The 17,149-nt window shown below is 46.3% G+C and overlaps 1 protein-coding gene across 15 annotated transcripts in view; it reads right to left on the reverse strand.

The window, feature by feature from the left end:
- The window catches only part of MID2 (midline 2), a 438,142-nt gene that overhangs the window by 403,386 nt on the left and 17,607 nt on the right, over nt 1-17,149 (reverse strand). For 3 of the 15 annotated variants that reach the window (XM_090059298.1, XM_090059295.1, XM_090059310.1), the window contains 3 exons: nt 13,780-13,845; nt 12,096-12,216; nt 1,041-10,456 (listed from right to left, as the gene is read on the reverse strand). The exons of 4 other annotated variants lie outside the window; for them this stretch is intronic. The gene's annotated coding sequence lies outside the window, so the exon portion shown is untranslated. Of the gene's footprint in view, nt 1-1,040; nt 10,457-12,095; nt 12,217-13,779; nt 13,846-17,149 lie in introns of those variants that run through there. 8 more of the 15 variants (XM_090059299.1, XM_090059300.1, XM_090059301.1 and 5 more) reach the window with 6 other exon arrangements.

The raw sequence follows: 17,149 nt of genomic DNA on the forward strand, positions 1-17,149 counted from the left end.
CCATACCACGGGGTCAAATGAGTTGGACACCTCCATCTGACTTGAATGCAACGTGCACTAACCCTAACTGTCCACTTTCCACTAAAATGAAGTCCTTTAGTTACATGATTATATGAGATTTCCCAGACAAGGCAATGCCATACCATTTTTCTCTAACCCTGACAGTTATATACATGCACTGTCACACTTTGCTATTCCTGTGCACTTGCATTATATTTATTGACCTGATGGATCAACAAATCCAAGCTGTCCAAGAGAAATTGTCTAAGTCTGGACAGGAAGAATTTTTTCAGGACACATGCTACAGATTCTCTTCCTCCAGTAGTTTCATGGCCCTCCTTAGATACGTGTAAGACTTGAGACAGTTAACTATCAAGCTAATCTAGCTATGCAAAGCATAGCCTTCCCAGTCCACTCCCACCTCATGGAGTCCCATAGGGTCACAAGCAATAGCTCATAGTGATTTGCCTATTATGAAAATACTGTAAAGATAATACCTGGTATATCACATCAGTGTTTTCCCTTAATGACTTGAAAGAAAAAAAATGCTTTGTATTTTGTATTTTGAGTTTGTTGCAGTGCACAATGGGAGAGAAGTGTAATAATCACAGTATCTATAACTGGCTCATTAAAAACAGAGTTTTACATTCACAGGCATATTCTCCCCTTGAGAATGACTGTCTTTATTCTCCACAGTAAGCATCATGTGCCTATACAGAGCTGGAGACAGATGGTACAGCATAAAACTGTTAAATAATAATAAACGTGCATAAATCCCAAGGACACTAATGGGAGGCAGGGGCACTTTTTGGAGGTCATACAGGTTACATGAGATCTGCCAGCAGCTAAAGTCTTAATAAAATATTTGTAAAAAGTACAGGAGTTCTAAGTCAATTCAAATCTTACAACATCTAGAATATGCTTCAGATTTCCCACTGGAGCCAAGCGCTGTGATTCGTAGATTGGCTGTACTAAGGGCAGAGAATGGGAAGGGAGGCAAAGAACTAATGCCACAAGGAAAATATTTAGCATTTACTCACCATCTTTCACCTGAGGATCTCAAACCAGTTTACTGACACACAAATTCATGGAGCCTCACAATCTTTCTGCAAGAAAGGCACAAGCTCTGCAGTAGGGAAGTGAATAATCAGCTGGTTACATCATCCCAATTTGAGATAAGGAAGAACTGGGAAACTGCAACAAGTTAGGTGACATGCCCAAGACCGCATTCTACCTGTGGCACAGAAAAATACACTCAGGTTTGTTGGCTCCTAGTACCTTATTCCCTCCACTAGACCGTGAGTCTTCTAGAAAGAGAAAGAAGATAGGGGGGGAAAGAGTGAATGAGTGAAAGAGAGGTTGAAAGAATAGATGAGACAGAAGGAAGCAGCAAAGAATTCACTGGATTCCATGCAACAGATAAACTTCTACAAAGATGCATACAAATTAGGGCTATAAGTCATCTTCATGGCTTGGTGACCCTAACAAATCATTCCAACTTTGAGCCCAAGATTCATTATGTCATCACTGTGTTATCCCTCCCATCTTGTTTTACACACTGTTGAAGTGAACAGTACAGTACCTCTAATAATCTAGCAAAACTGAATAGTTATAATCACCTTCTACTGACCAAAATGAAAGTGTTGATTGATAATTATTCATTAGATGAAGTATTGATTAAATGACTTGAGGCATCTAGGGGGGATTAAAAGGGATTAGCAGGGGAAGAACCATTTCCCTCTGGGAATAAGTGAACCTATGAAAACACCAGGAGCTCCTATACACGTGCATGAAGCCTGTTCCAATGCACTGGAAATCCAGTGCGTTGCACTTAATCAAGTCTGCTGGAGCATGGAAATTGACGTGCATGTATCAGCATCCCCACGCCTATCCAAGATGAAAAAATCTTGGAAGGGCACTTTGAAATAAAGCATGTGCAATGAGCTCTAGTTCAAAGCACCCTGTCACTAGTTTTTCAGCATGGGGATGCTAATACATATGACAAGCGGGCACTTTTAATTAGTGCGGCTTGAAAACTTGGACCCAAAGTCCAGTTTCGTTTTAAAAACCAAGGAATTTTTTTTTCCATGGAGCCTCAAATTAACATAATCTAGTTTTAACAAAGATTTATCCATTTCACCACAAACAGTGGCTTAACTGCTGGAGTTTCTGGCAGTCCAAACATCACAAACTTGTGCAAGTTCCAGAAAACCAGAAAGTGAAAGTGGAAAGACTGTGCTTGGAAGTAAATAAAGGAGGTGGAAGGAGGCTTATGCAATTATTTCATAGATGGAATATGTGGGTCCTTTCAGGTACAAAGTGGGGGAAGCTTTGTTTTCCAAATGGAGGATCTAAGCAGCGGTTGCCTCTTTAAGACACTGGAGGACATTGACTAAACCCTCCAGAGTTTCAAAAGCAGTAACACTCCTGGGGCGGACAGTTTGCTCAAAGAGTTATATCACCTTCTGGGACCAGGTGAGCCATAACCTGCTGGAGGTCTTTAGAGACTGACTACAGGAGGGCCCCCTGGGGACAGGAATAGACAGGAGCCTCATGACTTCTTTACAAAAAGGGGCCAGGAGAGGATCTGAAAGGAGAGGAGACCCAGAATGTTCTTGAACTTCAATTATAAACTGCTGGCCAAAATCTTGGCTGAGCACCTCAAATCTGTTATAGGTACAGTGATCCACGAGAACCAATTATGCCTAGTGCCTGGGTGGCAGATCCACAGAGCTCTGCTGTAGCTGAAGGAAGTGCTGTGGTACCAAAGGGAAATGGAGCTAGACATCATCGTGCTGAACTTCAACCTAGAGAAGGCTTCTGACAGGGCATCCCACCAATTCCTCTGTAAGACACTGAAGAAGATGGGGATCCCTGCTGACCCTCATTACCTGGATAAAAATGCTGCAAACAGCATAGGGTGTTGGTGAACAGGTTTCTGACTGCCCCGGTTGCGGTAGAGTCAAATATCCAGTAGAGATGCCCGTTCTATCTGATCCTTTTCACCTGAATGACGGTACTGCTATCGCAGCAGCTCAGGAGGAATCCCAGGGTCCAAGGAGTAGAGCTCCCCGGAGGCAGCAGGGAAAAGATGGGAGTCCTGGCCAGAGATGTGAAGCCTGGGACACTCAAAATGCCTCATTGTCAAATTATTAGAGTGGCTTTCAAGGAGCTGCTGTAATTAAAATGCCCTGCTCCCCACCCCTGAACGTGTATAAATACCCTCTGTTCTTGGGTTCCAGTGTCTCTTCTCAGCTCCTAAGCCATGACTCCACCCCATCCCAGCCCTCATCCACCCTCAAAATTTAGAGCCTTTCACTCCTCAGATATGCCCAGCTATCCTCAGAGCCCACTTCCTTGACACCCCCCCTTCAGCTGTTGCCTCCTTCTGCCTCCCTGATTTAATCTTTTCTGCAATCCTACTTTGCCCTCATATCTTACCTATATCCTGTCCTCTTGGTTAAGAGCACAGTCATCTTGTGGATGGCTCTTGCCTATTCCCATGGTCCTTGCTCTATTCTGCCTGGACTGCTCCCTCCTCCTGTGCTCCGAGTATTGGCCATTCATAACACCATGCTTCCCCCTGTCTCCTGCACCTCCTTTTTCCTCCATTGGCTTCTCTGAGCTTTATCCTCCAGTATTTTTTCCTGTCACTACTTCCCATGTTGCCTCATCTACTCCTAAGGCCTTGTTATCCCTGTTTTATCTGGTTCCAAAATCTCTCTAGCACAGTGTCACATCTCAGACATGTGACAAGCTCATCATCTTTTCTTCTTTTAGTCCCCTCCAGAGCTAATTCCTCCATCACACAGGCAAATGGCTTCAGTGTCCCATCTGATTCCTGCTTCTTTTGTACCTTGCCTGTTTCAAAGTCTATGCAATGTCCTATGACATGTCTAACCTCTTGCACTCATGGCTGGGCCTTCCGTTGCTTCCAGTAGTAAAAAGCCTTCTTTCTTGCTTCCTTTTAATGTTGCTCTCCTTTAGGCTGCTCGAAGTGATGCTTATAAAGTCACCCTCCCTCTACAGTCCCCTCTCCTTTCTTCAAATCTCTTCCATGGCTGAGATCAAGCTTCTGGACTTTGCTGCCTGGCACAACTCTGTCTGTCCATGGCTTTGCTTTTTCTTTCTTACTCCAGCTGCCTTGCACATCATGCCTGGTTCTTTGCTCCCCATACCCCCTTTATTCTCTAAGCTGTGTAACCCCTTCCTTATTGCCTGTCTTCTTAGATCCCTCTTTATGATGCACTCCTTTCTGTGAGCCCTTTGGTGATCCCTGTGAAAGTCTGAAACTGCCTCAAACTTTTGCTAGCAGCAGATGCATCAGTGCTGGACTTTGAGCTTCTTGGGGTAGGTGCTGTGTCTATTTGCTTTCAGCACTGAGTGCTCTGGTTCACTGCAATACTATAATAAGGTCCTAAGTGTTAGACCCCGACTCCGTGCGGTGCCCAACAACTAGGGAGACAATGATCCAATTGCTCACAGAGCAAACACATTTATTCAAAATGGAGACACCTTTGGGCAAGCTCTCAAAAAACCAGGGAGCAACCATGAACATTAGTTCTTAATACATTTATGCACTTTGGTTCATACTCATTAACATTTACTCCACCTTTGTCCCTCCTTTGTTCCACCCAAATTCTCTCCTATGTCAAGCTCTGCCTCTGTTTACTGTTTGTTTCATTAGCATGGAATTACCTATGTATTTTATTCATTTACATGACTTTTTGCTATGAGCACATGCCTAAGACTTTGACCTCCGCTTCCTTCCGTCACTTGCTGTTTCTTCCTGACTCCTTCTTCATTTCCAAGGTCTTACTTTTGCTTTATCGCCTTACAATAGCTGGTGGGCTGCATCCTGTTCTCCTTACACAATGAGCTATATATCTTACAACACTACATTGTTAGGAAAGTGCTTGCCTAAGTGTCTTGCAATGTTACTTTTAATATATCATTTTGCCTTGTGGTTAGCAGCTTTGCCTTGTATTCAGCTGCAAATTCTATGTTCCCCAAGATCCAAATACTGTCACCCTAATACTAAGTAGCAGGTCAGCTATGCTATCATTCTGGTCTCTTGCAAATTAGTCCAGTCACCAGAAATAAACATGGAACACTGTATATGCTTGTAAAGTTACCTCAAATGCTGGCACATCCCACGTGCTTATTCCTGAGAGAGAGAGAGTGTGTGGACTGAAAGAATAAGCACACCAGATGTGTCAGCCTTTGAGGGAACTTTCCAAGCATGCACAGCCATCTGTGCTGTTTATGTTTGATGCTTGGAGGGGTGGGGGGGTGTATACATATATACACCTCTACTTTACTTTAACAGCCCTGTCACATGACCAGTCTAGTTTATTTGACAGTCCCTACCCCATATACTTCCTTACGCCATCTACTTCCCATTACAGTATCTACACCCACGCACCCATTGCCATCTCTTTACCCATTACAGTTGCGCCAAACCACCTCTGATCTCTCTTCCTCCCCCTTCCCTTTTCACCCCCTACCCCTTCTGTTCCCTTCCCTAGTCCTTAGTCTGCGTTGACTTTATCATCCGCTTCTTCCTTGTTGTCTATGTTGGTCACCCCCTCTTTGACACTGCCCTTCTTTTCTTCGTCCTTGTTGTCATTGTTGCCATCACCTTTGGGAGTCATGCTCTTAAGCCTTCTGTGTCAGTCTCCTCTCTTCCATATGATTTGCACCATCTCTTCCCTGTCATGTGCTACAAAAAGTCAGTAGAAAAACTGCATCTGACTCAGTCCATCCTGACAACAGTCCTTGACTGAGAGGCTTGTGTGGCTGTTCATGAGCAGGTTCCTGGTTTTCCACAGGGCATTCCTGAAGCAGGAGATCAACTGGTTGAAGTGGGCTGTTGGGGTCCCTTGCCGCTTGGTTAGGTGTCTAAATAGTGCCACCTCTCTGGTCAGGGTTTTGACCCCTGTCACCATCATGAGGAGTAAAATTACTTTCCTCCATACTTCCCTGGAGTATAGGCAATACTAGAGGAAGTGGCTGATTGTTTCCACCTTCTATGGGCAGGTTTGCCTGGGGCAATTCGGTGGACCCTTCTGCCCCTTTCTGTTTCTCAGTGCCTGCATGGGGAGTGCCTGGTGGGCTACCTGCCAGTTCAGGACCTTGTGGAAGGTTTGCTCCCACATGTGCTTACTGCTGTCACTGGGGAGCACGTCCATGATTGATATTCTGTCTCTTGCTCTTGCTACCTCCTGTAACTTACAGTGGTTTTTCAGGGTTGTTGGTCCCTCTTTTTGTCATCTGTATGTGCTCCAGAACTGTTTCAGGACTTTGTAGTACCATGGTGGTTCCCAGGTTCATTGATACATGTTGGGAGATGTGTATACTCCCCAGTGTCTGGAATGGTGAAGAAATCCCAGATGACCTCAGGGATGCCATGATTGTAACAATCTTCAATAAAGGAAAGAAGTCCAACTGTGGAAATTACAGAGGGATCACCTTGGTGTCCACCACTGACAAGATAATTATGTGAACCCTTCTGAACAGTCTCCTTCCATTTGCTGAAGAGCTCCTCCTGAAATCTCAGTGTGGGTTTAGGGCATCAAGAGGCACAACTGACATAATCTTCACAGCTTGCCATCTGCAGGAGTAATGTTGGGAACAACATAAGCCTCTTTACATGGCCTTCTCTGATCTCAGTTCTGTCAGCTGAGAAGTACTGTGGAGTATCCTTCTGATGCCCACCAAAATTTGTCACCATTCTTGGCCTGCTCCATGATGGTGTGAGAGAGGTGGTTCACAGTACTGGATTTAACACAGACCCCTTTGAAGTTCAAACAGAAGTTAAGCAAGACTACATCATTGTTTCCGCACTCCTCTCAATACTCTTTGTTGTAATGTTACATCTGACCACCAGCAAGCTTCCAGCTGGGGTGGAGCTAAACTACTAAATGGATGGTAAGCCGTTTAACCTCAGCTGACTCTGAGCCAAAACCAAGACCACCCTGACCACAATCATTGGGCTCCAGTATGCTGATGATGCTGTAGTATGTACTCACTCATAAGCAACCTCCAGGCAATCGTCAGCATCTTTACCAAGGCATACAAGAAAGTGGGACTGATGCTTAACATTCAGAAGACTAAGGTCCTCCACCAACAAGCTCCTAATGAACAGTCTCCAATGCTGGTAATCCAGATCCATGCTCAGACTCTGGAGAACATTGAGTATTTCTTGTACATCAGAAGCTCTCTCTGGAAGAAGGCTGCCTTGGATGAAGAAATCCAACACCACCTCAGATGTGCAAGGTGCAGCCTTTGGACATCTGTAGAAATGGGTGTTTGAAGATCACAATATCAGATCTGAAATCAAGCTCCTGGTTTATTAAGCAGTCATGATCCCCAACCTTGCTGTATGGAGTTGAGATGTAGGCAATGTGCAGGAGACATCGAAAGTTGTTGGAGAAATACCATCAACGCTCTATGCGGAAGATCCTCCAGATCCAGTGGGAAGAGAGATGCAGCAATGTTGGTGTCCTCCTGTAAGCAAACATCATGAGTGTTGAGGCAATGATCATCTGTCATCAACTTAATTGGGCTTGCATGTCATCCGGATGTCTGACTCCAGACTTCCGAATCAAGTTTTATTTTCCCAGCTCAGTCATGGCATACGCTCAAGAGGAGGGCAGAGAAAGCGCTTCAGGGACATCCTCAAGGCCAGGTTTAAAAAATGGAACATTAGTGTCAACTCTTAGCAGACTGTCACCTAGGACCACCCTAAATCGAGGAAGAGTCTGCTACAGGGGTCTCAGTACTTTGAAACCTCATGACAGCAACAGGAGATGGAAAGCGAGAGTGGCAGAAACAGCGTGTTGTGGACCAAATAAAAAATCTAGCACCCACAGCAGCATATGTCCAAGCTGCAGTAGAGTCTGTTGATTCTGGATAGGCCTCATCAGCCATTCATCCTCAACTGTGAGAGATTGCTGAAGATGACACCCCCCAGTGTTGTAGCAGGTTCTCTTGAAAATCTTCATGAAGCAGGCTGTTTTGGATTCTGCCCCAGCTGCCGTGTTGCAGATTTGGCTTGTGTACTTGGCCTAGAGGAACAGCTGGCCATTTGGCATTCCTTGGTTCTCAGTCTTTTCTCTCTTACACAGCTTGGTCTTTGCAACCTTCTTTCATCTGGTGCCCCACAAGAAGACACATGTGAACCTTTGGATTCTACAGATGATTTGCTTCAGATAGGGGGGAAAACACCAGTGTGGTATACAGAAGCACGAGCAGCAACACTGCTTTCATGAGTGCCTCATGCCCCCACATCAACAGGTTGTGCTAGTTCCACAGTGCCAGTTTGTCTGACTGACGCCTCAGCCTTTTTCTGTGTTTTCTGCCCTTTCAGGTCTGGGTCGAAAATCACCCTAGGGATTTTTACCCCCTTGTGGGGGATGGAGGCCCCCAGGGTAGATAGGTCTCGGAGGTTATCCAGTGCTTGGCAGGTTGTCCACATTGAGCTTGGCCCCTATTGCTGCTCTGTACATCTGGGCATGTTGCAGCACTCTTGTAATCGACCACTTGTCTCTGCATAAGACACTGAGGTCATACATACAAGTCAGGACCAGAGATCTGGGTTTTCTGGAAAATGTTGAATTGGAAAACTTTCTGGAAAATTTTCCTATGTCCTAAATGGAGCATGATCTGATTTAGCATGTTTATTTGACTCGTATTTAGCAAACAAAACTAAAACAGTGTCTCCATGTTAATTTAGCCACATGTATTTGAACTGAAATATTTGATTAGGAAAAAAATTAAATACAGCACACTTAATGTGGTTTAAATGTTATATATAAACAAATTCAAAACTTCATGTGGAAATAAATTATTTTTATTGGAATACTTGTAAAAATGTAGAAATAATACACAATAGCATGTACTTCCCTTACATTGTTTGTTTAAATTTAAGGAAAAAAATGAAGGCACTGAAAACTGTTGACACACTAATTTTAGCACAGCCAAAGAGCTGTGCATGATATGCCATGCTTTGGTTTTGATTTGACCTGCACAGCCAATTAGGTGAATTCATAACTTGATTTTTGGTTTAGATTATTATGTGAGTGTATTTACTCTCCTGTTTACAAATCAATAAAACACGTATGTACTCTCTCACATACTTCCTAGGGATTATCACCTAAAAAACATAATTACAACTTTGAAACTGCCAAATTTGCCTAATATTGTATGGGCATCCATTCATTGTTACTAATGAATTTTATAAAACAGTGAATTTTTAGAAATGGAAAATTTCCCACAGAAAAATCAAGCACTGTAAAATTTTCCACCCCAAAATGACCATGGAGATACTTTAACTAAAGCTCATTCAATGAGTTTTAGTTAAAATGTCCCTGCAGCCATTTTGAAATGCAGGATGATTAATACAGGTGACAGTGAGGCACTCTGGAGCATTCTAATTAGTGACCCAATACGGACCCCCTTGTGGGACCTAATTAGAATGCTCCAGCAAACTTGATTAATCAGATTAGTTGAGTCTGCTCTGATGTTTTCTAATTAGAACACACTGGAGCATGTCTATAGGCACCCAGGGTGAATGAGAGCATGTCTGGCTACAGGGAAAAACAGAGCTTGTGGGATTGCAAAGGTGAGAAAGACCATGGGCCAGCATGTTTCCATGAAGAAATGGGCACTACAATGGGCAGAAAAGGAGGAAGACAGGGAAACTTGAGAGGCAGAAGTCAGAGAAGCAGGAACTGAGAAGATCCAGGCACAGCTCAACTACTGGCACACAGCTAAGAAGCAGCCTTAATTGCGAATCAGGCTGGGTAAGCAGCCTTGCCAACAAAAGGAATATTGCAGCCAATGGTATAGCTACTGGATGAGACATTGCAAGGGGCACAGCAAGCCCCCTCCTTGGGTGCCTCGCATGTTCTTAACGCATCTCTGCAAAATAAACACTCAGTCCCACGCTGTTTCTTTTTCTTCATGTGCGTGCAAAAGCTTCCAGCATCAGGGAGCAAGAGGCAAAACCATCAGCAGCCAGGGAAAACATCCAAGTGAAGTCAAGAGTACATTTCTGGAGAAAAAACAAGGAAGGCAGACAAAGGCCTCACTGAGGAGAGATAAAACAATGTCTCCGCACACTCACTCCCCGTCTATCACCATGTAAAGTATAGGCCAGGAAAAAAAATCAGGGCCAATTTGCTAAAACAAACAAACAAACAAAAACCTTAGCTGTTTTTGGCTTCTTCTCCACCATTATCTGAAAGGGCAGGATCCTTCAAGTTAAAAGTGAAGGTAGAGAATGAATTTCAAGCTGGTGTGTCTGCACAACACCCAAACGGGTCCAGAATCTTGTGCAGTGCTGCTCAAATCCCTATATAAACATTTCGACTGTGGGAAGAGATACTTGAGGCTTTCAGTGTATCAGACTCTCGATTCAACTTGCAAGGAATGGGAATGCGAAGAGCAGGCACTAAAACAAACCAAAAAGCAGAAGAAGTACTTTACAGCATGAACATTCCCTAAATGAGCTTAACAATGTTTACATATAAAGTTTAGGAGACATAATGTGTGTGAGCACTACTCTAGGGACTGTTAAGTTGGAAGAATTCCAGAGAAAGTACCAGCTTTAAGTATGTGTCACATGCTTTAAGATAAATAAAATGCAGACTGAGCCAATAAATCTCAGTAACAACTCACTGTTTCTGGATTTCTTCTGCCGCTGTCTTAAGCAGCCTGCTGTCACCCTGGACTATATTAAAAACTAGCTTTTGTTGCTTCAGTTTATAAGGCTCTTGTTCCCCTAATATTCTAGACTTCCTGATGCTGTGGCTTATTTTCTATTTGGAAGTCATTTGCTCAAAATCTTCACCTATCCCCACATCCTTAACCACCATGGAGTGTTGCTGGTGGTGACTGAATTTTATTGGTCTGATTTCTCATCACCAAAAAATGGACATAAGGCCCTCTGAAGATGAGTCAGTGCTTGCTCTGCCTTTCACTCCTAGACTACAGAAACCTCTCATACCTGTTGTTTTCTCCCTGTAAGAGCCCACAGACTGTAATCAGGGTCTCATGTCACGGTCTTACCGGGCTTGTGATCCCCCAACCTCTCTATCTAGTGGTTCTCAACCTATTTGCCATAGTGGACCACACCTGCAGCTCTCAATGTGTTATGTGGGCCACAACCATGCAATTTATGTCCTCTGTATCATTAAAAATGTTATCTTACAATAATGCAATACAAATCAAAATTCTGTAATATCTCTCATTCTACACTATCAAATGTCTTTACCGTTTTTTGTTCTTTTTTAAACAGGATGTCACCTGGGCTGCAGCAATATGCTGATTGGGCCTCATGCTGCTGCTCTATGCAGTCCTTGTGGGAGCACTTCATCTATCTGGATCTCTTCTCTGCATACAGAGGAGGTTTTTGGTACCACTATTCTGAGACCTAGACCCTGGCTCCAGCATTTCCTTCAGCAGGTTCAAACGAGCCTGGACCACTGTTGGAGCCTTTCCCTTTTGGGATCTGCACAACCAAGAAATGCTTACAGTATGGCCAGGCAGAATTTCAGAATGAGGTATTATCAGACAGTGGGAACATGGTGTTTATATATACTGGGTTCAAAAGGCAAAACAAAGCCTGAATGCATAACACTCTCCTGACTTAACTTCTCCTGGCTTAATTAGGAACATCTCTTTCCCCTGGCATGGACAGCAGACTGCATGCTTGCAGCAAACCTCCAACTGCTTCCTAGGCAATCCCAGCCAATCCACTTTTCACCAACACCAGCTGATCAGCCTCACGCAACTCATCAACCTCCCTTTGTTTGTTAGGCCCCCCATCCTGTACAGTAATGCTTTAAAATTCCCTTCGATCTCTCTTCTCATTGCAGTTATAAACCAAGCTACTGCATTTGCAAGTTGGCACAGATGCTCCTAATCTGCAACATTTCAACTTTTTCTGTATTTTTAACAATACCTTTTTTCAAGCAATAACCCGTGACTAACCACTACAAAACTGCATGCACTGTATTAAGAAAAATATCACTCATCCTAATTTCTGAGACCTCTTCCCCCGAGTCAAGAGGGCATGTAGGAATAATCACCTAGGACTCTGGAGAATGACCATTCCAACCTAGATAAAGCTTCTGTTGTTTGTGCTCCCTCTGACACGAGTCCCATCTTTTGGTGTGATGCAACAGCACAAGACATCAGTAGTCAAAAGACCTAGTAAGGTATGGGTTTTCAACCTTTTTTAACAAATGTACCCCTTCTGTCTCAAAGTTTCAGCTCATGCACCCTTTTATATTTTTTCTTGTTTTTAAGGGGGGGAGGGGACAGATAGAGGCCATGCAGTGAGGGAGGGAGTGGGACAAGGGGAGGCGCTGCTCCGCTGGGGTGGGACACGGTGGGATGCAGGATGAAGCGGCAAGCAGCTCGTCTGGGGGGGGCAGGGAGAAGGGGTGGCTCCCGATGCTGCACACATTTCTGGAGGGCATGGTGGAGCATGTGCCCCCAGATCTGCATGAGGGCGAAGGTGGGCTGCCACTACAGGGAGTGGGATAGATCGAGGCCCCAGTAGGGAGGGAGTGGGGCTGGGGCTGCCCAGCCAGGGCAGGGAGCAGGACTTAGCTGCATGGGGGAGGGGGGCAGCTCCCACTGCTACGCACACCCCAGGCGGGCACAGGGGACATGCCCCCAGACCTGCACACAGGGCACAGGCAGGCTGCCACTGTGGGCTGGGTTGTTTCCAGCAGGGCACTGGGCTGGTCTGCGCTTGGGGTGGGTGGCAGTGCTGGGAAGGAGGATGAGGGGCTACGGCACATTCTGGATTGGCTGCAGCTCTCCCCTCCCCCCCCCCCCGGTAGCCCTGCTCCCGTAGGCCCTCATGGTGAGGTGGGGAGAGGGGCTACACACAGGGCAGGATGGGCTGCAGCTGGGGCTGCACCAGGCTGTACCCAATGGGGGCTGCACTCTCGGCGGGTGATGGCAGCAGCACTGAGAGGGGGTTACAGGAGGGCTGCAGCCAACCCAAAATTCACTGTAGCCCCCACAAGCCCTTCCTCTCAGCACAGCCTGGCCCAACACCCCCACCAGGAACAGCCTCGTGCTGCTCCTGCAGCGGTCCACAGCTCACCACTCCCTGCAAGCAGAGCTAGGGGCTCATGTCCCCTGTGCAGCAGCCCGAGCTGCTACCCTCCACACCCCCCAGACGAGCTGCTCATGGCTCTGTCCAAGCAGTCCACCCCAGCTGGACAGCACCTGTCCCTGCCCCACTCCCTCCCTCACCACAGGGGCCTATGGGAGTGGGGGAGTGGGACAATGGGGGGGGGGCTGCAGCCACCCCAAAATTTACTGTAGCTCCACCAATCCCCCACCCAGCACCACCATGGCCCACCCCAAGTGCAGTGTGGCCCAACCCCTCCACTGGGAAGAGCCCGGCGCCACCTCCCACCCCCAGCTCACAGTGGCAGCCTACCTGCACCCTGCACAGATCCTAGGCACATAGCCCCCATGCCCTTGGGAGGGAAGGGGCAGGGGGAGGGGAAGGCTGCAATGGGCTCTTCCTGGCTGGGGGGCTGGGCCACACTGCACTCAGGGCAGGTGGTAGAAACACTGGGAAGGGAGTTTGGAGGGACTACATCAAGTTTTCTGGTGCCTGCAGCCCTGACTTTCCGTAGTCCCACTCCCAGGATCACCACCCGCCCCAAGCACAGCCCGGCTCAGTCCCCTCCCGGCAAGACAATGCCGCCTATTTCAATAGTGATAATTCCTTGCCCAGATACATACTGGGGTTTGCTTGCCTCTTCATGTCAGTCTTCAGCTGCATGGAACCCAACTCTGTGTCTGAGGTAACTGCAAAAAACATGAAGGGTTCAGACCAGATCATCCTGTCCACTCTACACGCCCCTCACTTTTTCTTTTTCATTACAATTCAGTAATGGGTGCAGGCAGAGTTGAAAAGTGGCACAAATCTCCTGTAATAGTCTGACATCTCAAAAAAGAATGGGGCTCATGTCCTTAGTTAATAGTCTCTCCCTTGGCAGATGCTGGCTTCATGTCACCACTTGCCAACCTATGGTCAGGATAAGTGGGGATAGTGAGTGGCTTTCTATTCTTCTGCTTGTAATAGTCGAGTCCACATCCTAACAGCGTCTAGGCACCTTTCTGGTTCAGTTCACATATTCCCAGGACTAGCTGAAAATATAAATATCATCAATGCATGTTGAGGCAACCCTTCCAGCCCCTTCATGAGACTATGCTGACATGGAGCCGCCTTGCTCCCAAGGATTTAAACCATGCCCTCAAAGAGTGTCAAAAGGAGTGACAAATGCACATGCAAATCTGTCCTCAGAGCTTAAAGGCATCTACCAGCACTCATTAGTGAGGTCAAGCATAAAACATTATTGCGCACACACAGCTGGTCCAGCATCTCATATACTCTAGGCACAAGTATTTGTTATACACTGCAATAGCATTAGCTTTTCTGAAGTTCACATAAAATCTGACTGGCACATCTTTCTTGGTACAGGCACAACAAGCAACGTCCAAGGACAGCACAACGGCTGATTTACTTTTAATCCCATATTTCATTATTTACTGTGATTTTCCATGGTGTAACTCTGCTGGTCAGTCTCCGCTCAAGATCTCTTGCTCAAAGTGATGTGAGTGCTTTCTGAAAGATTCCACTCTCTGTGAGCTGTGCTGCACTTATCATAGAAATCATAGAAAATTAGGGTTGGAAGGGACCTCAGGAGGTCATCTAGTCCACCTCCCTGCTCAAAGCAGGACAACTCCCAACTAGATCATCACAGCCAAAGTTTTGTATAACTGGGTCTTAAAAACCTCCAAGGATGGAGGTTCCGCAACGTCTCTAAGTAACCCGGGGGCCAGCAAAATATAGCTCACAGGCCGTATCTGGCCCACCAGGCTGTTCTATCAGGCCTGTGAGGCAACTAAAAGTTTAGAAAATTAATAGTTCTCTGCTCCAGTCTCCCTGCCAAAAATGACTGCAGCAGGGGCAATAGGACCCAGGGAAAGCCAACAGGAGCCACCCAGGATGGCCCTGCCCCCAACCCCCTTCCACCCTGCTGCCCCACCCCACCCAGAAGTGTCTGCCTGAGCAGCTTTCCCTGCGCCAGCTGGCCGCTCTGACACCACATGGCCCCGGGTTGAATCCCTGGACCTTGGGAGAAGGGGCAGACTGGTACCCCAGGGCCGGGAAGGCGTGCACATGCATGCAGTGCGGCAAGCACAGTGTGGGAGCGCACGTGTGTGTGCAGTGTGGCAAGCAGTGTGTGTATAATATGTATGCAGTGAGACAAGCAAAGTTTGCATGTATATTTGTAGTGAGGCAAACACAGTGTGTGTGTGTAGTGCAGCAAGTACAGGGTGTGCATGTATAGGGAGGCAAGTACAGTGTGTCTGTGTAGTGTGGCCAGCAGTGTGTGGGGGGGGTGGCAAGCAGTGTGTCTGTGCATCTAATGAGGCAACCAGTGTGCCTGTGTGTATCTGTAGTGAGGCAAGCAGTTTGCATGCATATGTGTAGTGAGACAAGCGCAGTTGGGGGGGGGGGGTAGTGGGATAAGCACAGAGAGAGAGAAAGAGAGAAGTGATGCAAGCACAATGTGCATTTGTTCATAGGGTAAGTGCCACAAGCACCACCCCCACCATACACATGCAATCCCCCTCGCACTGCCATACATATAGGACGCCCACAAACCTCATATCCACTCACGTCCACATATCAACACACATCCACATGCTCCCACACACACCCTACCCCCCACACCTATCCACCCTGCTCCAGAAGCCTCCCTATACACCCAAACCTTCCCCCACAAACCTATACCACCCCCATGCCCCTACACACCCACAGTTTACAAAAGTAAGCCTTCATTTTAAGCTATTGTGCAATAATCTCTATGTACTCTACACAAACACACGTAAACCAGGACAAATACACTTTTTTAAAAACAAATTAATTAATAAATGTTGTAGATGTTTGATTTTTAGAATATAAGCAGGACTGAAAGTTACTCTGGTCTGAGAAGGTTCCAGAAAAAGGATTGGGAGTGGATGGGAATCTAATCAGATCTTTCTGCCCTCTACCTGTGGTATATCATATATATAAAATGAGGGGCTTCATATATGCTGATGATCTATACATCACATCACAAGAGGAGGTCTTTGCCACTGTGAGGAAAACTGATAAGCACCTCTCAGATTATTACAAGAAGAACCAACTTTGTGCCAACCCAACCAAGATGCAGGTCATAGCCTTTCACCTATGCCAGGGGTTTTCAAACTTTTTTAATAAGTGCAGCCCCGGCAGCCCCCTTTTTAATACGTGTACCCCCAGGGGAGGGGGAGGGCGAGAAGCAGCAGTGCGGCATCTGTGCAGCCCTGCTCTCGTCCTGCCCTGGCCTTGTTCCTACGAGGCAGCAGCATGGGGTGATGGTGCTCTGTCCCTGCCCACCCTCACGTACCCCCTGGGACCTTTCAAAGTACCCCCAGTTGACAACCTCTGACCTATGCCATAGAGAAGCCAAGTAGAAATTAAACATCACCTGGGATGGAATCTCACCGACTAATCACCAAACCCTGTGTACTTGGGGGTTACACTGGACCGAACACTTACCTTCAAAGCACATGTAGAGAAGACAAAAGAGAAAGTCAGTGCCTGCAACAAAATACTTCAAAAGTTGGTCACCTTGTAGTAGGGAGTGAATCCAGCTACAGTATGAACCACTGCTATTGCCTTGTGTTATTCCACTGCACAGTATGCATGCCCACTGTGGGAATGATCAGCTCATGCCAAAATCTAGACCCAGTTCTAAATGAGAGCTGTCATGAAATAACAGGATATCTAAAGTTGACAACAAAGGATAGCCTGTACCTACTGGTGGCCGTTGCACCACCTGATATCAGAAGAAAGGCAAACCAAAAAGAAAAATCATGGCAGATGCAAGACCCCAAGCACTCACTCTATGGTCACACAGAATTAACCAAATAACATAAAGCGCAAAGGAGTTTTGTGACCAGTGTTCTGCCCTTGGACATAACAGCTGACAGGGAATGACTGAGGTTATGGAAGGAAAGGTTACATGCAATCAGATGCCCTGAAATGGACCTGGAACCCCAGGAAGACCTTCCCAGA

This window comes from Crocodylus siamensis, chromosome 8 (assembly GCF_052110815.1).
Source record: "Crocodylus siamensis isolate JL-2025a chromosome 8, ASM5211081v1, whole genome shotgun sequence".
NCBI lineage: Eukaryota > Metazoa > Chordata > Crocodylia > Crocodylidae > Crocodylus > Crocodylus siamensis.